Below are 23281 nucleotides of genomic sequence, written 5' to 3' on the forward strand. Positions count from 1 at the left end.
TGGGTGCCATCTTCTCTGCTTGAGCTGATGACACAGTGGAACCCTTAGGGGCCACAGCTGTGTAGTTTTCTGTGGCAAGAATTCCTCTTTTCAGCTAGACCTGTAATTCGTGGAAGGTAGCTGAAGCAGTGGTGCCCTTGCCTTAATGCCTTAGATATCTTTAGTGACAGACAGCCCCCATTTCTGGTTATGGTCTCTGTACCATATGGTCTCTATACCAGGCTGGGCTGGGCTGGGCTAAAACCAGATACCAAGGTCTACTCAAGAGTCATTTCTCACTGATGACTGAGGGTTGCCTATTGGGCTGTCTTCTTGCCGGGAAGCTCTTTGGTTGCTCATTAACATGGGTTCCTGGTGACCCAGCATCTCTAACCCTCAATATTTTACTCATACTCAGATGTCCCTCTCGGTGCTGGCATCCAAGGATATTACAAAGGATACTATTAATTGTATGGAAGAAGAGGTGAGGCCATACTGTGAGATGGCTGTAGCAGTTCGTAATGGTACTAGAGGTTTTATTTGGTAATACATGTAGCTGATGATCTGGACCAACCCGCTTCTGCTCAACTAAGCTCATCTTCTTGTGCAAAGTATGATTACCTACACATGTGGTGGTGGAAAACTTTTGAGAAGGAGATCCCATGAATATGGAGCTACTAATCAGATAAGCAAGGAGGAGAAGTCCCAGGAAAGAAGGCACTGTTCCATTGTAAACAGAATTACAGTTTGCCTGGAATCTGTGTGTGTGTTTATTCGTGGCATTGGCTCACAATTTGGGTCCAAGTTCTGTTTACTACACTTCTTATATGTTTTTTTGTCTTCCTCCTCTTACCTGCTGGCAAGAATTGTCCAGCTAGGATTGTAAAGTTTAATGAGCTTGGTCAGAAGTCGACATTTTGGTCAAGTATGAGAATCTAACTAATGTGAGAACGTAACCTAGGAAGGTCTGAGGCTAAAAATGTGAGAGTCTTTAGTAAAGCAAGAGGTAAGGATTAGTCTCTCCCACAATGGTTCTATATTCAGCTGGTGTCTCGTGTCTCAGCCCTATATCATGGATGATTATTATTCAGTGGAGAAAAAGGCTTTTCTATGGGCACTGCATATTCTGGGCCATAGAAGACCCTTGCACTGATGTCCGAGGGACTGCAGAGTGCCCAGCTTGTTGCTGGCTCTTTATTACTGCCTTTGTTCTGTCAATAAAGTGATGGGGAGTGTGGGAATTTTTACATTGATTAAGGAAAAGGCTTGGGCCAAGATCTTTTCCCTTTAGGCAGTCTTGTAAATTTTGTCTTCCTACACTAGTCAACAAACATTTATTTGAAATACTACCATCTGAAATCTAACATCCATCTGTTGGTGCCCTCTGGTAGCCAGGAATCGGAGACTCTCCCACATCCTTTCCCTAAAGTGTGCTCTGGGTTTAGACTGGGGTAGATCTTACTCACTTCCTTCTCTGCTTCCTATCTTTCCTCCTCCAAAAGCCACAGGCATTTTTTTTTTTTTACTTATTTGATGGGTTACTTTTAGAAATGTCTTGCACAAGCCATTTTTTCCCCAATGGAAAACCCTTTTCCATCAGGAAGATGCATTTCAAAGCTTCTGAAGAGTGGTTTAACCACTTTTGTCAGAGCCCTCTTGGAAAGGTGAAATTGATAGTTACATAAGGTTAAAAAAAAGTTGTTTCCCCACTTCCTGTCTGAAAAGGGATTCTTCTGGTTGAATACGATGGTAGGTTGGGTCAAGTGGCCTTCACTGAGGGTGGGCTGGAATCTGTCCCCGGTTGGTCCTGGAATCTTGGCCACTTTTAGGGCAGCCTAAGGATATGAAATTGCTCTAGGATTTGTGTGTGTGTGTGTGTGTGTGTGTGTGTGTGTGTGTGCGTGTGTGTGTGTGTGTGTGTGCACGCGTGCGCTTTACATGCAGTGGGTCCTTGGCCAGTTGGTGGTGATGATGAATGATGTTGATATAAATGAGGTTCTATTTGGTTCAGCTGAAGTTGGCTACACTTCTCTGGGAAGGCCCCAGGTAACCCTTTCTCCCTGACTTCCCAGGAATACCTGTTGTTGGAGACCATGAATTCCTCTCTAGGGTCACAATGGCCTGAGTTTATTATCCATTTGGGTCCAATCAGTCTCTAGGTATCTCTGTTGGCCTTGGTTCATGGGTTAACGGACATACAGTCAGTGGGTAATGGGAATGGAAGCCTTAAACCATATACCCTTGTAGGTCTAATCCAAGACTTTCATTTTGTTGAAGAGGAGACCAAGGCCCAGTAAGTAGGAGGAACTTGAGTGAAATTTGGAATCCAGATGTTCTGACTCATGGTTAAGTCATTGTCTGCTACTTTGGGGGTCCTCAGATGGCAATGATCTTAATTGCTGGGTCCTTATTAACCATGCAGATTCCTGGGGCACTTCTCTGAGATTCTGATTTTAATAAATACTTGTGGTCAACACTGTACACTCAAGATATAATGTGAGCCATATATGTAATTTAAATTTTTCTGGTGGTCACACTATAAAAACAAAAAGAAACAATGGGAATTTTAACAATATATTTCATTTAATCTAATATAGCCAATTTACTGCTGTAACACATGTATCTATAAAGTTATTAATGAGTTACCTGACTTTTTTGCTACTAACTCTTAGAAATTTGGTGTGTATTTTATACCTTTAGCATACCTTAATTTGGATGTCACATTTCAAGTGTGAAAAGCAAGTAGCTAGTGGCTCTCATATAGGATATGAGATATATAGGGTATAGGATGTAGGATAGTGCAGATCTAGAATTGTTCCTTGCCAGTCATTGGAGCTCTTCATAAAAGGCATACCAACAAAATAAAGAACTCCCCAGGTGCTAGACTCAAGTGTCTAGCATTCAAAATCCAAGTACCCCCCACCCCGCCCCAAGCCTTGTTAAACTTTGTGGGCTGCGGCACTTTAGTAGACGGGATATGTTTACACAGAAAATATGCAGGAACCCACTGGCTGTCAGATGACACAGACATCTTGAGGCCACACGCCTCTCATGTACCACTGAGCATGTGAGTTTGCACATGTAGACTATTGTGCAAGCGCTGGGAACTGTATGTGCTGAAGGCACAGGCACCCTGTGAAGTGTTTCAGTGGAATTTTCAACCAGAAGCAGCTGATCATTTTCCAATTTAATCTGTGAACGCAGTTGGGGGATTTTTGCACATGAATCAACTTGTTTGGCTTGACAGAGCTTCTCTGTACTCTGTCCCTGTCTCAGCCTCACAAAAGGTACTCTGTGTGTAAATTTGCAGGGGTGGTGGTGGAAGGAGGTGCATGGAAGTTCAAGGGAAACTTTTCTGAAAAATGCAACACTGGAGAGCCAGGGTGGAAACGCAGGAGGGGTCCCCAATCTGACTTTCCACTCTCCCCACCAGAGGTGCTTTTCAAGGGTTGAGGGTGGAAAAGCATTTGAAATCCAGCTAATAAGATATAAGCACACATTTCTGTACATGTGTTGATGTAATTATTGGTTAATTATTTCCGAGGAATGGTTATGAAGATACCAGTGGTAAACCTGGGTCTGGTCATTCTGTTTCATCTGCCTTATGCTTCATTTTGATAAAAGAAAAAGTGAGTCATCAGAAGGAAATGGGGTATTTTGTGCATGGTCTATACTTCGAAGGCTGTCATGTTGTGTTGTGTAGCCACTTTGGTGGCATTGACTTATGAGGCATCGTGTGATGCTAGAGAGTGAAGGAGGATGATAACCCAGAGTACAAAATAATAATAGCAATGTCATAACAAGAACAACCACCAACATTTACCAAGCATTGATTATGTCTCAGACCCTTGATATGGATGTGCTCATTCAATCCTTGCAATAACTCTAGAAGTAGGCACTAGTATTTGTCTTCATTTTCCATTGGGGAAATGGGGGCACAGAGAGGTTAGCTACTTTGCCCAAGTCATCTAGCTGGTAAGGAACAGAACTGGGGTTAAACCCAGGTGGACCATTAGTTCTCACCCAAAAGACCACAACCTGTTATGCTTGAGATACTCCTTAAATGTCCTTCCACCACCTTCCCATCAAAGCAACAATCTCTTTGACCTTCCAAGCAGGCAGCTGTCTGGCCCCCACTTGAATGCATTGAGAAGTGGGAGTTCATTGTTTTGGTGGAAGCTCATGCCTTTTATGAAAAGCCCCAATGGATTGGGAAATTCTTCTTTATATGAAATCTCCCTCCTATGATTAGCAAAATTTGTCTTCCCCCGGTGTTCTTGCAGACTTCCTGAAGCTGCAATAATATAGAATTACACATGACAGGACTTATATCTCTATGTCTATTAATATAATTGGAGATTAATTACTTTGGAAGAGTAGTTGTAAGGATACCAATTGTTTAAATCTACATTTCACTGTTCTTTTTCATCTGCCTTCTGCCTCAGCCCATGGAATGACTTATTCCATGACCTGTTACAGATCTCAGGAGATCCTGCCTTCATACCTTTGCTCATGCTGCCTGGGAGAGCCTCCCTTCCACCTGTTCACAGCCAAGCTCTCTGAGCCTGAGCTCTCTCTGCCATGAAGTCTTCTTTGGTAAGGGAAGAAGTTGTTGTTACTGATGAGGGCACAGTGACTGTTTACCTATGAAGAATTAAAAAATTGGAAGTGATTTCCCTTCTCTAGACATAGAGAAAATATGAAATCTGTTTGAGCATTGGTGTTGTGTTGGAGGGTCGTGAGGCTTCCTTTGTAGCCCTGGGACTTTGGGCAAACCTTTTAATATTGCGGGCCTGGCTCCCCTGTCAGCAAAATGAAGAGCTTGAATTGGGGATCCCACCAATCAAGGGGTACGTAGCTGGACCCCCTAATCGCCTTTTAAAAAATGCCTGTAATAGGAGTGCTCTGTCAGACCTGTGAATCGGTAAGCCCACTGAATGGAATTCTTTGAGTCTGTGTGAGGAAAATTGAGGGCCGCTGTCCTGACGAGGAAGCAGTATGAATATTTTTAGAAATCGGGAGGGTTGAATCAGCCATTAATGCTCTGTTGATCTGGATGGGAGGTATTTTGGTGGATGGGTGGTAAGAGCATGTTTCTGTAATTTGGGTAAATACAGGGTTTTGGGTTCGGCGGAACAAGTTTGATTTTAAGAACTAGAGCATGAGTCATCTGCACTGATGCTTAAATGAGCTGCAGGCTGAGCAGTGAAGAAAAAGGCGGCAGCCAGCAGGGCTGTTGGCGACAGAGACTATTGGGAGGAATTCTAAGATGTATGTTGATTGATTTTTTTTTATTTTGCCGTTTTAAAAATATAGTAAAAACCCTTTATTTTTTAAATTAAAAATACCCCTTTTTAAAACAGTTTTTTTTAAGTTTATTTATTTATTTTGAGAGAGTCGGCGAGGATGCAAGGGAGGGGCAGAGAGAGAAGCCCAAGGAGGCTCTGTGCTGTCAGCACAATGTGGGTCTTGAACCATGAACCGTGAGATCATGACCTGAGCTGAAGTCAGATGCTTAACTGACTGAGCTACCCAGGTGCCCCCGCCCCCCCCCCCTTTTTTTTTGATTAGGGTATGATGGGCACCGAGGCTTAGGAATAAGGGTCATGGCTGGGAGTAGAACATCTGTAAGCTCACTGGAATCCCTAAAAGGGACTGAGGCAGTCTGTGCAACATAGAGAAAAGGCCGCAATGCACATGGCTCCCCTCAGAGGCCAATAGGAAGAGCAGGAGGCAGCTAGGGACAGATCAGGGGAGAGGCTCGCGGCAGCTGAGTGCTGTGGTGCTTCAGCAGATATCCACAAATGCTGGGGACTTCTCAGCTTTGGGACTGCTTGCAGTATTGTACTAATAACATGGAGGCAACACCTGAGTTTCCCCATTTGGGAAGTCACACTTGACCCGGGCAAGCACTGTGGTCTGAGCTGCCCCAGTTCTGGAGTCCTTCCTGGCATCATCCCACTGCTGCAGTTTTCACCTCTTCTAGATTAAGGGCGGTAACTCATAGGATAGCCTGTGCTCCGGTCTCCTCTTGTCCCCGGACTAGGCAGTAAATAGCCTGGAAGAGAGGGACCGATGGGCACGGCAGAGGCACGGTCTCTGGGGAGGCTCCCTTTGCAGCTGGGCTATTTCCAAATGGGGAGGTTCCCACAGCCCGCAAGAGGACCCTGCAGCCGGAATGACCCGTCTCCCCTTCTCTCTTGGCCTTGTGACAGTCCAGAATGAGAAAGAGAAGGGATAGGTGAAGGAACTAGCCTCTTTCGAGAGTGAGAGTTTACACGCCTCTGCCAGTCTTCTCCATATCCCTCCATGAGCCTTTGAATGGCCTGAGTCCCCATCTTCGTTGGTGCAAATGAGATGTAGCTTATGGGCATGCTTTGAAAAATTGAAAGCGTTATAAACACCTCAGGATCATTATCTTGCCTGATTGGCATTTGTTTCTTGGGAATTCCTGACTTTTCCCCATTATCGTGAAGTGTCCCTTCAAGGACAAGTCAGAGGTTGCTGTAATCACTTACCATCTGTGGAGAACTGGCAGTGGCCCTGCTGAAGTGCTTGGTAAAGATGGTGAGCAAGTCACTTACAGATGCTGGATATGCTTCCTTGGCCTGGGCTCAGGAAAGGCCAAGGACGAAGAGAGATGTTGTGCTCCCCAAGGGGACTGTGCCTTCCTAGGAGGAGTACCCTGCTGTGGGTGTATCTTGTGGTAGGGAAGAATCCGTGTGCCGGAGTCTGCCTGCTGGGGCCATAGCCCGGCTTCACCATTAGCTGTATGACCTTGAGCAAGCTCCTTAATCTCTATGGTCTCAGGTTCCTGTTGTGTAGAAGGGGGAAAGTGATAGAACCTCCGAGGGGTGTTGTCAAGATTAATTGGGTGGATCCAGTGGCATGTGTAGAATAATTGAGTAAGTACCAGCTCTTTGTGACATTGGTTTATAGTAATGGCGCATAAAGGCATGGAGCCCCTGGTGATGGCTACATTACTACATTTATTCCTTACAGCCACACCGAGGGATTATCCCCATTTTGTACAGGAGGAAAACAGAGGTCTTGAGGGATGAAGTCTCTTGCTATGCTGATAAATAGCAGAACTAGGATTTCTTTTTTTAACTCAAAGCAACTTATTCCCCATAATTTATTTAGTGTTCACCTTAAATGGTTACCAATAACTATTAACAAATAATAACTGATTACTATAATCTGTAGTCTTTGACATTTCCAGCATTTCCTTGTGGTGTGAGGAAAGTGCACAAGGCTTCCTGGGCATCGCAGGCTGTTCTGGAAGTGTCTGTGCAGCTCTTCCATGGGCTAGTTCCTTGCCTGTGTTTCTATAGAAGTTGGAATTGTAGGTTCCAAATGGATCTCATTACCTTCCTCTCAAAACCTTTCCTCCTCCTATAGTCACACCTTCAGATTAATGGCCTTACCATCCTCCCCTTCGTCCAGACTGGAAATGTTGGTGCCATATTTGACTCTTCACCCTCACCTGCCCTTAAAATCGGTAGCCAGCTCCTGAAGACTAACCTCCACAGTATCTCTTGACTCTGTCTCTTTCTAGCCCCACTGCCACCATCATAGTTGAGGCCAGTGTTAGGTAAGAAATGCATAATTGGTACTACAAAAGCGTACACAAAACCAAAAGAAAGTTAGTTTTCACTCGTGTAAGAGAACTGGGCAACTAGGCTTGTCGTAGTCCACGTGGCCATGCAGGAACTCAGGCTGACGAAGGCTCTTTTGGGCCTCCAAGGATATCCTGAAGTCAGCTTCTTCACCACTGGCTGGAAAGAAAGAGGCAATGAAGAGGTACTTAGGGGATTTGATGAGCCGATTTGGCAGCTGAGCCCGTCTCTTCTGCAGCTGAGCCACATGGCTGCACCCATTCGCAGTGGAGGTTGGGAGATGCGGTCCAGCTGTGTCAGCCTTGGACATAAGGCCCTGGTCATTTCTTGCCTAGTTTTTGCAGTGGCCCTCACACTGGTCTCTCTGCCTAGTTTCTCTCATCATCCAATCCACACTCCACAATGTTGCCAGAGTTAACTTTGAAGTCACCAATCCTGCAGGCTTCCTGTTGCCTTGAGAACATTATCTGTAATGTGGCATTCCAAGGGCTCCACAGTGTGGCCTAAGCTAACTTGGCAGCTCATTTCCTACTCTGACCCTCCAAAAGCCTCGGGCCGGCCCTGGTAGACCCCATGCTCTTTCTTCACAAAGCCATGTATACTCACCAACCTGCATGTCTGCTCTGAACAGGTAGCCTTCCCTCATCTCTCGTGGTCTGGCCCTCTTCATCCTTTCAGACATCATTTAGAGGCCACCTTCCTCCTAAAGTCCCCTTTAGGCTGTCCTCAACTGAAAAGGATCCCTTTCTCCCCTCTATTGTCGCTGAGTCCCCTTCTCCTACAGTCATGGGAGAAACAAGGGATTACGCTTTCTATTATAGCTCCTTGTTGAATCCCTAGCCAGACTAAAAGCTTACCTTGTCTTCCCCTCCTCTTAATGCAGGATAAATCCAACCCACTTGGCATGACACACCAAAGCTTTCACAATCTATCTCAACAGATAATTCTAGGCTTCATTTTTGTCTGATATGACCACCTTAAAATGCCCTATGTCTCTATTGCCCTATGTCCTTTCATGTTTCTGTAGCTTTGCGTCTGTTGCTCCCTGCCTGGAAGGCCCGCCATGGCATCTCCACCATCTGGTAAATGAGTGACCCCGTCACATGCTTCATTCCTCAGCCTTCCATCACAGGTGTCCACTCCTCTGGTAGAGCCTCGCCTCTATTCTAGTCCATCATTCTCAACAGATGGAACTTCCTTGAGAACCAGAATATCCTGATTGGACCATATTTGGTGCATAGAAAGATTAAATAAGCCTTTCTTGAGTGAGTGTACCCACCATTGACTTTGCAAGTGCTGTTTATGCTTGCCACTGGAGGGCTGTGCATAGTGTGAGGGTAGTGAATGCCTGAATTTAATCATAGTACAGTCAGGACATTTTGAACTAATAGCTTCTTTTATTGTTTAATGTCCCTACCAAGATGGCAGAATGCAAGCACATTTCTCAAATGTCAAGAAGGATAAGAGTAGGTAAAAATCTGTGGAAAACCCGAAGCACACAATGAAATAAAAAAAAAAAGAAAAAAGAGAAAGGAGGGAAAGAAGAAGAGAAAAAGGAACAAAGAAAGAAAAAGGGAGAGAAAGAAAGAAAGAAAGAAAGAAAGAAAGAAAGAAAGAAAGAAAGGAAGAAAGAAAGAAAGAAGAAAGAAAGACAGACCTGCCATCCTAGGAAAATATATGTGAGAAATGAAGTTCACATTCCTGAACTTTTTCCTCTTTTTTAAAAAAATTGAAACATTTCCAAAGAGTACAGCCTTAAGAAACTTGGCCCAGGTGTATTTAATTTTCCAGAACAATATACTGATGATTATCATCTGGGAGCGTGAATGCTTAACCCTTAGGCCGACACCTACTGTTTGCTAACCACCCTGACAGCTTTAGGGTTTTTGCCAAGGCAAGAAGAAGTCAGGGGGTAAAGATTGAAGTTTAGTCAATAGGAGAAAAGGGCTCTGGGTTGGCTTGGAGGTGGTTCAGGCAGAGGGGACAGGGCACTACAGGTGGGGTCTTCAGAAGAGGTAAGAAAAAGTTGGATGCATGAGAACACCACGTATATTTCCTGAGCAAAGATTCTTGAGCATTCTCAATCATATAATCTGGGGCAGAAGAAATCAGCCAAGTATTGGTGTTTAACTTTCACATAAAGCTGGAGTTTAGAATGCTGGTGTTCTGCTTGAAATGTGAGGTCCGAACATCATATATATTGCTTTAAAGTCGAAGTTTTCAAAGTAAACACACTTTCAAGTCTGGTGCTGGAGAGAACTGAACAGTGGCTCTCTGGGAGGCTGCTTTCTGCAGGACGGTCTTGTCCTTGCTTTGTTCTTCAGTACCTTCAAGATACTTTAATTAATTAATTAAAGTTTTAAAAGTTTTAAATGCTTATTTTTGAGAGAGAGAGAGAGAGTGTGTGTGTGTGTGTGTGTGTGTGTGTGTGTGTGTGTGTGAGTGGGGGAGGGGCAGAGAGCAAGAGAGAGAGAGAGAGAGAGAGAGAGAGAGAGAGAGAGAGAGAGAAAGAATACCAAACAGGCTTCATGCTATCAATGCAGAGCCTGATGCAGGGCTTGATCCCATGAACCTCGAGATCATGACTGGAGCTGAAACCAACAGTCAGACACTTAACCAGCTGAGCCACCCAGGCACCCCATGTGTCCAATTTCTATCTGATATTCTTTGGCACATTTACATCTTGTCCTGAAAGTTCTAGAACATTTTGCAGCCACATTTTCCTTCTTTCTGTCACTCATCTCCAGCCCTGCTATTGACCCTCCATCTGAAACCCCACGATTCTCAGAGCAGTGAAACAGGAGGAAGATGCCTAAGTGTTTGTGCGTCTCTTCCTACAGAGTTTGTTGGTAGCAACAAAGCCAGGATCTTGTGGCATTGCTGTGAGACTCTGACCTGGGACACAGAGGTCCTCTGCCTTCCCCACACCATGCGCTGGGCGTTTGTGGTACAGAACTATTTTTTTTTTTAATTTTTTTTTTCAACGTTTGTTTATTTTTGGGACAGAGAGAGACAGAGCATGAACGGGGGAGGGGCAGAGAGAGAGGGAGACACAGAATCGGAAACAGGCTCCAGGCTCTGAGCCATCAGCCCAGAGCCTGACGCGGGGCTCGAACTCACAGACCGCGAGATCGTGACCTGGCTGAAGTTGGACGCTTAACCGACTGCGCCACCCAGGCGCCCCCAGAACTATTTTTAAGGTTACACATGAATCTCCCTATCCTCCTATTCAATGTGCCATACACCTTTTCATATCCACTTATTCACTCATTCATTCAACATCTATTTACCAAGTGCCTCTTTTCACCAGGCAGTGGGCTTGGTGGTCAGGATATAATGGCACACAGACCAGACACAGTCACTACTCTCATTGAACTCACAGGCTAGTTGAGGGGCAGTCCTAAGAACCCTTGCAGTGAAAGGACACCTGCAGACTGAAAGGAAGGCAGTGAGAGAAAGAGATATGATTCCATGGACATATATACAGAGCCATGTAGAGATACATGGAACTAATGGGCCTAAGTTTCTGAAGGAGCAATTTTTGAGTGAAGATCTACAGGGCAAGTAGAAATTATTTAATTAGAGGCAGAGTTAGGGGAAAGAGAGCACGTGAGAGGGGGAAGAACATATGCAAAGGTCCCATGGCAGGCATGGGCATGTAGTTAAAGGAAGGCTTTGGTTGGAGCTTAGAGTAGGGAAACATCTATGAGGTCAGATCATGGAGATCTAGGCCATACTCAATGTTTTCTTCCTTACCTGGACAATGGGAAGTCAAGGAACAATTTAAGATGGAACTCTTGAGGTTTGAGATCATTCTGGAAACTGTGGGGAAGAGATTAGGCCAGGTCCAGGCAGGATGCTGGGGGACTAGTTCATGGAAATTATATATATATATATATATATATATAATATATATGTATATAATATATATATTATATATATATATAATATATATGTATATAATATATATATTATATATATATAATATAAGTCTGTTTGGTTTTCAGCTTGTTGGCCATGGAATTTGGGAAAAGTGAAGATCTGATTAGTATATAAGGGAAAATGGACAGGTTGGTGATGGGTTGGCTATGATGTGTGAGTGGGAGGTGGCGAATATGGTGCCAGAGTAGACCCTCTGTTTCTAACTGGCAAAACTGGATGCAGGGAGAACCATTTACAGAAGGAAGAAGCACAGGAGGAGGTTAGAAGGGTGGAGATGTTGGGAGAGGATCATAAGGTCAGATTTGGACAAGTGGAATTTCAGATGCTCATGTAAAATTTATGGTTCTGGAATTCATAGGGGACAGCTGAGCTGGTTAAATAGATTTTAAGGTCATTAGTGAATACGTAGTTGGACATTCAAAATCCTCCAGGAAGGCCCCATTTGACTGGTTGTATTTAAGTAGGGAAATTGTCACAGATGTACAAGGTTCAAACAGGACTTCGCATGTCTACATTCTCTGTTGATGAGAGATCAGTTGTAAGCCTCAATGGTCTCCCTTCCCATCTTTCCTCATAAAAGTCACAGACATGCAATTTTTAGTCTTAAATCAATATTTCTCTCTAGGCCTTTCTTTGTCTTGGAGAAATTCCTTCCACAAATGGTACCACTTCATCTCAGTCCATACCCAACAAGGAAATAAGAGGAGGCAAAATGGCGATGGATTGTTGAATTTGATGTGGAGCATCTCCTGATTCCAGACATCTTGGAAGACAAGAGCATGAGAGCATGGGCCAAGGCTCTTTACACAGGCATCTGGGAAGAGCCTTGGCCCATGCTCTCATGTCACATCATTAATGCCCAATTATTAACTGCAAGAGTTTTACGAAAACAATTTCTAAATTGTTAAAAAAGGCAAAATATGTTTTCAATATCTTCAAGGATTCCCAAGCTGTGTAATATTTTCAAAAGATTCAGTCCTAGAACATAACAAATTATATTCTATAAGTCATCGATATGGGGCATATTATCACCACGACCACCATGATTGCTGATCATGAGGCTGGACATTAACTCACTTAAACCTACTTGGTAAGTGGTATTATATGTCCCATTTTCCAGTGAGAATATTGATGCTCTCAGAGGTTAGAGAGCTAGTAAATGGCAGGATAAGGATTTGAAATGAGGTGTGCTTGATTCTAAAGTCTGTGACCTTTAACAGATGTGGGCCTCACTTTTGGGGACTTGACACATATTTTATTACTTGTTTTCTTTTGCCTCATAGATAGAATCCCTTTGAATGGGCCTTTGTTCCATTTCTGCTTTATTTAAACAAAGTGTAGACTAGCCAAAAACAGGATTTTGTAAGTGATCTGTCAGCCTACTACTCGCCTCCTCTTTCCTGAACTATGTCTATAAAGTATCTTAAAGATGAAAGTTGCCATGTAAATGCTATGTATTATCTTCTTCATCTAGAACCATAAAAGAAGCTGCTGGATGGAGATGAATGAGCTTTTGTTTCTGAAAAGCTGAATTTTTATTTCTTAGCTGATATATATGGAGTCAGAACTCTTCCATGGTTAAGAAAGTCAAATCCTTTCACTCAGAAAAATGACTTGGAGGGCTGGGTGTTTGAAGGGGTTGGCTATTGTGCTGGGTCCTGGTCTTAGGGTTGGCAGAGTGGGAAGAGAGAGAGGGGGAGGAGAGGTACTCCCTGGCTGTTTGTTTCAGTTGGGAAATGGAGACATTTTATATGTGGAATCTGATATTTACCATACATGGTGCTTTTTGCCCAGAAGGCTCTCAGAAGAATGCATTCTTGCTTTCTCCCTTGTCCACACCCACCGGTGATAATCAGCACCACTTGGGTGATTCTGGAAGCCAGTCTAAAGCAGCTACATCACTTAATAGTTGAAGGGATGGATAGAAGAATAGTTTCTCCATTGAAAACTATTAGAGGAATTTATAGGCTGTCAGGGTGTAATTAGCCATGAAAGATACTGGCAGGGGCATGAAACTAACATTCCTCTCTCATTTCTTGACCTTGCCTCCTTCCGTAAGTGGGAGATCTTCTCCATGTCTTGGCATTCCTGTCCTGTTGTTCTGCTCTTTGAATCTCTGCCCTGGCTTAGTTTTTCTGAAGCCCACTACAGTGTCCAAGCTCCTTCTTCAGCTTGCTGTTCTATTTGTTTCTTAAACTGCCTCCCTTTAGATATGGAGCCATCTGAGTTATTATGCCAGACAGGCTTTCTGCCATTTTGCATTCATGCATGCACGGATGGTGAAGGCCTGGAAATACATCTTATTAGTTGGATGCTATAGAAGGTCAAGTTTGACACAGTTGGGAGTTATCAGCTCTTTAAAAGAATAGGCTTACTTACCCATAAACATTTGAAATATATGTATCTCAGGGATAAAGACTTCTTTGAAATTTGAGATTCAGTTTGTCATGATTCTGCCTGCACCTGTGGAAAACCATAACTATTTGTTTTCTTTTGGAAAAATGGTGCTCACAGAAAGCTAATTCTCATAGGGACTTATGACTCATAGATATAACAGTGCCTGTTCTAGTAGCACTGAAATGAATGCTTTAGAAATTGTAATAGTTATGGGGTGCCTGGGTGGCTCAGTTGGTTAAGCGTCTGACTCTTAGTTTCTGCTCAGGTCATGATCTCATGATTCGTGAGTTTGAGCCCCGCGTTGGGCTCCATGCTGACAGTGCAGAGCCTGCCTGGGATTCTCTCTCTCTCTCTCTCTCTCTCTCTCTCTCTTCCCCTCCCTCACTCGCTCTCTCTCTCTTTAAAAATAAATAAAAACTTAAACAATATTAAAAAAAAGAAATTATAATAGATTTGCCATTCCTCAAAAAGCTAGCCATAGAATTACTATATGCCCTGGCAATTTCACTGCTAGGTTTATACCCAGATGAACTGGACGGAAAACAGGTGCTCACACAAATACATGCATGTGAACGCTCACGACAGTACTCGTAGTCGTGACAGCTGAAAAGTAGAAACAACCCAAATGTCTCAACAGATTAACAGATAAACAAATTGTGGTCTATACATACAATAGAATATTATTCAGCCTTAAAGAGGAATGAAGAAATGATACGTTACTGTAATATGAATGAATCTTGAAAACACACTAAGGTGAAGGAAGCCGGACACAGAAGGTCAGATATTGTATGATTCCATTTATATGATGTGTTCAGAATGGGTAGAACCATGGAGACAGAAAGTACACTGGTGGTTGCCAGGGCCAGGAAGAAAGAGAAATAGAGAGCTAACTGCTAAATGCATATGGGGTTTCCTTTTGGGTAGTGAAAACGTTTCAGAGCTAGATAGGGCTGGTTACACAACACTGTGATTGCAGTAAATGCCACTGATTCATTTGCCTTAAGATGGCTAATTTTGTGTTATGTAAATTTCACCTTAATAAAAAAAAATAACTATAGCAAGCACCTCCTGCGTACCAGGCACCGTACTGAGCATTTCACATAATTTTCTTTTGAGGCCACACAATCTCTCTGTGAGGCAAGTAATGTATTCCTTCCATTTTACAGTTGAAGACTCTGACTGAAGCCCAGGGAAGTTATTATGCAAGACAATCTCCTTCTGACCAGCTTTCTAGAACTTTGAACAGAGCTGAACACAGAGACTTGAAGAAACTTGGTTGGAGGTAGAGTTGTTTTTCAATTACGTCAATTTCAAAAGCATGCCTCTCTGCTCTGAATTTGGACACTGGCTGGTGACTGTGTTAGAGGCTGTGGTTCTGTGTTTAAAAAGAATGCAGCAAAGAACTAGTTCTGGAAGGATGCAGAGGTGTGCTTTAGAATTCTTAGGCGGATGGTGAAATTGAAGTGTCCAGCAAGACTTCTTGGTGGGATGTGACTGGGGGTTCCTGGAGGGCAGGCAGGATGGTGTTAGGATGGATGCAGGAGATCATTCAAAGTGGTGTTTGGCTCTGAATTCATACTTGACTGATCTCCTATCAAGTTTCCTTGTAAATTGTTCATTTATAAAATTTTGGCATAAATCTAATCAAGTTGGTGACTAGGGATTTAAGGATCTTCAAATACGCAGGGCGTGAAGAATCTGGGTTGACCTTTGCATGATCTATTTTTCTTTGTGGTTTACTAACATGATTTTATGAAGACTTTGCTATTAGGACCTGCCTGTAATACTGGTGTAATTTATTCATTTTCCATTCATTTGCTTACTCACTCTTACACTCATTGATTGATTGATTGATTCATTCATTCATTTACTCACTCAGTCACTCACTCGTTCACTCACTCAACCATCCATTCATTCACTCATTCACTTATTCATTCACTGACTCATTCACCCACCCATTCATTCACTGACTCACTGACTCATTCATTCATTCATTCATTCATTTATTCATTCATTCATTAATGTATTCATTCACTCACTCACTCACTCATCCACTTACTATCCCTCATCTACCTACTAGCTTACCCTTTGCTTAGCTCACTCACTCCTTGATTAATTGAATCATTTCATCTATATAAATAATACATGAAAAGTTGCCTATAAAAATGCAAATAGTATAAAAATATATCCAGCAAGAAGTCAGAGTCCTTTTGTTCTGAGCTTCTAGGCTCCCCCTCTGTCCTGCTCTGAGCCCGAGAAGTACATCTCACTGCTCATCGTTCCTTGTTTGGTATGCAGGCTTCAAGTCTTCTTCCAGACACTTATTTTATATACGGATATACACTGTATCCGGGTTTCCTGATGTGTATATAATCATAATGGATTCCTATTCTGGAAACCCTTTTTAAAATAAGAACCGTTTTGTTTTTTTACTTTTAAATCTACTTTTAAACCTTTTTATTGTAATAGAATTTTACCAGTTACTCTAGAAACTCCCTCACCCCCACAAAAAGTAATCACTTTTATGGCTTTTCTGGTACTAAGTTTGTTGCATTCTTAGTTGTAAGAATTACAACATAGATTCTCAGAAGTAAAAAGTAGGGAACTGTATAAGAAAGTCAGGTGAAATTTACACACATACACACACACACACACACACACACACACACAGGAGAGTTTGAACTGAATCTTAAAGAACAAATAATCTGCCAAACTGAGAAATAGGGAAAAATCTTGGAAGACAAAAAGAGCATCACATATCATCAAAAGGGTAGCTGCATTGCTTCTTGGCCTTTTTTTTAAAGTTTATTTATTTTGAGAGAGAGAGAGAGAGAGAGAGAGAGAGAGAGCGAGCATGAGCAGAGGTGGGGCAGAGAGAGGGAGAGAGAGAATCCCAAGCAGGCTCCACGCCTTGCACAGAGCCCCATGTGTGGCTGTAACCCACAAACCATGAGATCATGACCTGAGCCGAGATCAAGAGTCAGATGCTTAACCTCCTGAGCCACCCAGGTGCCCCTGCTTCTTGGCTTTTTGGCTAAGATCAAATGTAAAAGCGCGGGAGCTACAACTCTTCCTTCAGATGACATCCAGCTACACGTTCCCTGGTAACTGCAAGAAAATCACAGATGGCGGTCAGAGCTGGAAATGCTCCTCAACCAACTTTGCATTTTATAGATTATTCATCTGAAGCCCAAGCCCAGACCAACTTTTCCCATATCATAAGCTTGTTAGTGGAAGAACTCAAGGGAAGAATTCAGGTCCCCTGATTAGTCCACTATTTTTCTATTGCAGTAAGCTGTCTCCCTGAAATGACGAGGGGGGTTTATTTAAAAAAAGGTACTCCTATGTAACAAATATCCTTTTATCTCAAATACATCAGGTTCAAAAAATACTACTATTTTCCAACAATACACAAAGGTAATTTTTATGGTGTCTGTCTGGCCCTATATAAAATTCTAAAAATGTCTTTTGATTCAGAATGTTTTATTGTTAAACATGGCTCTTTAGTCTAATTTTTAATGGTTGACAATCCAGGGATGCCTGAGTGGCTCAGTTGGTTAAGCGCCTGATTACGGCTCAGGTCATGATCTCACAGTTTGTGAATTCAAGCCTTGCATTGAGCTCTGTGCTGATAGCTCAGAGCCCGGAGCCTACTTTAGATTCTATGTCTCCCTCTCTCTCTCTGTTCCTCCCCCTCTTGTACTCTGTCTCTCTCTCTCAAAAATAAATAAAGATTAAAAAATTAAAAAAAATGATGATCCATGGGTGCTATGTAGAATAACTCTAGATTTACCAGAATATTATTAAGTGGAAGCTTAATAAACTATTTATGAAGTCAACAAATTTAAATAAATAAATTTGTTGCATCTTTATGGCTTAATAAAAAGTATGCAGCCTTACACATCATAGTTTTGCCTATTAAAAAAGGTTTTAAAAATGTTTATTTATTTTGAGAGAGACAGAGAGCAGGGAAGGTGCAGAAAGTGAGGGAGAGAGAATCCCAAGCAGGCTCAGCGCCATCAGCGTGGAGTCTGATGTGGGGCTTGATCTCACCAACTGAGAAATCATGACCTGAGCCAAAAACAAGAGTTGGACGCTCAACTGACTGAGCCACCCAGGTGCCCCTTAAAAATTTTTTTATATGTAACCTTGAGGAACCTGGCCCATTTGACCTGTGGAGTATCCCTCAGGCTGGATTTTGCTGATTGTACCCTCATCACACAGTTCAACAGCTCCTTTTTTCCCTATCCTCCTATAAATTGACAGGTGGATCCAGAGGTCTCACCAGATTTGGGATCAGCCCCTGGAATAGGTGATTGTAGGTGGTGCTGTGTTCTCCCATCATGCATCTGCTCTTTTCCCCTTGTTTTTAATTTTGGAAGATGTGGTGAACGTTGCCTACACCCATTCATTCATGTGAGTCTGGAGAACAGTGTTGTTCTAATTCCATCATTTTGTTTTCATTTATTAGCTGGGATAATTTTATAAGGAGATACTTCCTGTCATCTACTATTTGGTTACCTAGGAGTTTAGTTTGTATAGGAAAGTAAGATACATGTTCGATAGTGTCATTTTACTTGGTTTTTAAGATCATGTATGGGTTCCTTGTCATCCTCAAAAGATTACCAGCTACATTTTTCAAACATGTCATCATGAATTCATGGATTTCAACATATTTGATGAATTCCAATTTCTTGCAATTCTCATCCTTACGGGAACTTACATTGTTTCATCTGTGACCCGGAGAAGCTCTTAACGTTAGACCTCTGTGATGAGCTGCTCTCACATCACCTTGACATGATTCTAGAACAGGGTTGGCCACTGTTTCTAGGCTTTTCTAGTGGATAGAGCTAGGAAAACACACATGCACACACGTCTGTCTATCTGCCTCTGTCTGTCTCTCTCTCTCATTACCGATCTCTCAACTGTCTATAAATAGGTAAAATGCCATATGAATTCACATCAATTTCTAACTCAAATTAAAGGCTACAGGGTTTTTGCTTTACTTGCCTCTGTGTTATATCCGTATCTCTCTTTCATACCAAAAACCTTAGTTCTCAAGCATACAGAATTAGAATATCCCGTAATTACTCACTTGCTTTATCCCTTGGTATAAACATAATAGTCTCAGAATAACAACATAATACTATTACCACCAATCATGATTCCTGAAAAATAGTTAAGTCTATATTGTTACATATGCTATTCTTGTCCCTCTATTTTTTTATGGCTTTACTATATCCTCATGGTCATATCTGTGTTCACATAGTCATATACACGATAAACTTCCCTGTTAACTTTCATTTAGTCCTAGTTCCTCAAGTAATTGCATGTTAAGTGCTCTGTCCTCTTTGCCCTTATGCTTCTCTAGCCATTTTCGTTGTCAGAAGTGTGGGCTTTAGCAGATTCCTCACGAGGAACTCAAGAGAACAGTATCTTCTGAGTTTCTGTGTGATGGAAACAGTTTGTCTCTGCTCCTTACACACAAAGGTCGATAGCGCTGATGTATGACAAATGAGCGCCATGTGTAATCTGGGATTTTCTTTTGCTCTAAAGGACACTATTTGGACAACTGGCAAGTTAGAATTAAGTCTATAGAATAGATCTGAGCAATAGCTTGTTAATTTTCTTACTTTGCAATTATATTGTGGTTGTGTAAGAGGATGCTCTTGTTTTTAGGAGACACAAACTCCAATTAGGGACAAAAGTGCATCATGCATGCAACTTACATATCTACATGTGCACACGCATTCACATGATAAATGGTAGTATTTGGGGAATCTATGTAAAAGGCATATGGGAATTATTAATTCTTTACACTAGTATTCAACTTTTATGTAAGTCTAAAGTGATATTAAAAAACCAAGAATATTTATAGAGACATGCATTTCTCAACAGACATATAAATGTGTAGGTATCCCTATTTATGCTAGCATCCATAATTTTATGGTACAATTTTATGGATATGTTGAGTTGTATTTTTTTCCAAAGATAAACACTGGAAACTTCTTATGATGTTTAAGGATTTATACTTGGCACAGCAAAATATGGGGTACTGATGATGGATCCAGAAAACACACAAGAAAGAAAGACATAAATGTATTATTTGTAAAGAAAAAAAATCAATGACAAAGCAAAAAATACAGAGATTTGGTCTTGATTTATTTTGCATAGATGCCAATTGCTGTCATATTTTCTTGATCTTTAACTGAGACCTTGTTCCCCTTCTGTTAATTTTTCCTTTAAAGCCAAATAAAAATGAACAGAGCTATTATTATTTTGCATTGAGTGTCCCAAGTAGATTTGGATTGGTGGTTTCAAAGCAAACAAACAAGAGACAGATGCAATGGAATTTCATAACTAGATGGGCTTTAGGGTGTATCAATTTTCTTGGGCAAGTTCATAAAAAAACAAGTTTCTCCCTCTTGTACTCTGTCCTTAGGGACTAATGTTCTAAAAAGGGAGAACAATTTTCCAGTAAAATTAACTCCATTGAAGATGTGGTGGATTTTAAAGACATTCCACTTTCATGCTATTTTTTAAGGCTTTTGGGGATGGGCCCCTATGTAGCTAGGAGGGGGCCTGCCTGGTGGGTTGTGTTCTTGTCTGATGTCGTGGGCACAATTGGATGTAAATGCTCTCATGCTTGGATCTCCTGGTTCCTTTGTCCAAAATACTTTCATCTTTTCCACAAGATGGCAAGATCTGCTTGCAAAGCGGAAGCACCCTGTAACAATATGAAACAGATCTCCTTCGTTTGGGAGGGCAATCCCCAACTTACAAATGAATTGTCTTTGAATATTGTTTCTAAGTCAGTGGCTTAAAATTCAAAATTGCCCTTTTCTATGGACACGCCATCATTAGGTCCCCAGGCCAGCTGACTGAAATTTCCCAAGCCCACCATGTTAATTTCTGTAGCGATCCTGTGGCCCCCCCAATCACCAGGTGTGACTGTGCTCTAGAGTAGTGGCTCTCACCAGGCCATGGAATGCACTTTCTGAAAGGCCTTGCTGGCTGCTTATCTAACACCCTACACTAATTCTCCGGAGTGTAGACCTTCTCGTGGTACTCCTCTGCTCATGCCAAATATGTACCTGTTCCAGACCTTCAACCACATGTTCCGTCTTTCCCATCTCACTGTATGCGATTTCTCCACATGGACACATGCCACCTAAAGCTTTGTCTGAACGTGCCCCAGCCTTCCTCAGTTTCCCACCTGTGCCTATGCTGTTCTTGGCACCCAGAATCAATTTCCCATTTGTGTTGGCCTCTTCTTTGCTGGCTCATCTCATATGCCATGTCCTTTTCTGATTTCTCCCTATTCTTATCCTACTATTATCTTGCTTGTCCTATGCCATGTAGTAAAGCCTTTATGGGGTGATGTTTGTTAGACTTTTGTGAGCCCCGTGCCACCTAGGGGGCAGGAATCCTTGTTTTATCCACCTCCGAGGGTCCGGCAAGGCCTAGCGCTATGCTTTGCATACAGTGGCTCCACGGCAAATTCTGGAGGTGTTGGATGGCCTCCCTGCCCCCACCCCACTGTCACATATACCGAGAGAGAGTGGGCAGCATGTGCAGGTGCCCGTAGGAGACCAGAGAGGGGAGCTGTCTTTGTTGCTCTCCAAACATTAATGTCCACAGACAGCTAAGTGCTGTCTACCTTTGGCTTTGAGTCAGATATAATAAAACAAAATCAGCCATTACGAGTAATGCTTTTTAAATATTGTTGTAAGCCTCACAAAAGACGTTTTCTATCCCTGACTGGTGTCAGATACAATAAATATAATTAATCTCTGGAAACACATAGATGAAATTACTTAAATCATGGCTTTAGTTCGTTTCCAATCCTCTGAATCTCCTGGGCATAGAGCATATCACGTGGCTCTTTGCTGCTGGAGGCACCTCAAGCCCTTCTCCCCGGTTTGGCTCGAGGGGTTTGGTTCTTTCTGGCCATTTTAAACTTGAAAGTGGAAAATGTTGAGCTCTCCACATCCATCTCTTGGGGACTTACTAAAAGAAAGTTTATTTGCATAGGAGAGGTGGCCTCTCCTTCCCTCTTTGACTGTGTTTTCATATCTAATAAGTTAAGAGTGGACTTTGTAGCAGCTTCCCTTAGGACAGATTCGATGAGACCACAGTCCTGGAGGTGAATGGCTCTGAGTGCTTTCCTGCATCTTAGTATCTCCAAATTTTCTTACCATGGGTCAGTGTGGCTTTGGTGTCATAACATAAAAGCCATCGACTTGAGTTACAGGCAACCTTAGATTTCATCCAGGCCAATAGCCCCATTTGATAAGTAAGAAACCCCCTAGCCTTGGTGAGCTGATGTGATTGCTGGCGACCACATCTGTCTGAGTGTCAGAGGCTGGGTGAGAACAAGGCCTCTGCTGGTATCCTTTCTACCTCATGGATTTTTCTCAAATGTTTTCCCAGGTGGGCTTAAAAAAAAAAAAACTATTTCAGAGAACCATAATGGAAATATTTGGTTAACAAGACCATGCATTTCTTATATTTTAACCAGTATTTATGGAGGGCTTACCATAGGCCATGTACTTTTTTAAAAGTTTATTTATTTTGAGAGAGAGAGAGAGAGCGCGCACACATGGAAGCGGGGGGGGGGGGGGGGGGGGAGGAGAGAGAGAGAGAGAGAGAGAGAGAGAGAGAAAGAAAAGAAGGAGAATCCCAAGTAGGCTCTGTTCTGTCAGCATGCAGCCCGATGTGGGGCTTGAATTCATGAACCATGAGATCATGACCTGAGCCAAAGTCTAATGCTTAACCAACTGAGCCACCCAGAAGCCCCAAGCCATGCACTTTATAGGTGCTAGGGATACCATGATGAACAAGACAGATACAATGCCTAGCCTGAGGATTCTTCCAGTTTACTGGGGTAGCCAGGGATTAGATAGAATAGTTCAATGATTTTTGAAGAGTGTTATAATAGGACACTGTAGGGTGCCTGGAAATTCTAACTGAAGGGTGGCAGAATTTGTCTGAAAGAAACTAAGCATATTCTAAACAATAGGAGCAACAATGCAAAGGCTGGGGGTTCAGTTAAAGCTTTCCCTCATGTCCACGTGCTACCTCTAGACATCTTTGTGGCCACACCCTGCTTCCCTCTCCAGACTTATCTCTCCTGTCCTAATTCTTTGTCCAAGCTTTTATTTCTTTTCCTTTCTTTGCACATACTGTCACTCTCTTGGAAATGCAAATTGCTCCCAGCCCTACTCATGCTTTAGGTTTCAGCTTTCCATTCGACTCCTCTGGACCGTTTTGGCGAATTCTCCCATGTGATATCATAGCACCTCATGTATACTTTCACTAGTCTTCATGGACTTTAATGTAAT

This window comes from Prionailurus bengalensis, chromosome C2 (genome assembly GCF_016509475.1).
Source record: "Prionailurus bengalensis isolate Pbe53 chromosome C2, Fcat_Pben_1.1_paternal_pri, whole genome shotgun sequence".
Classification (NCBI taxonomy): domain Eukaryota; kingdom Metazoa; phylum Chordata; class Mammalia; order Carnivora; family Felidae; genus Prionailurus; species Prionailurus bengalensis.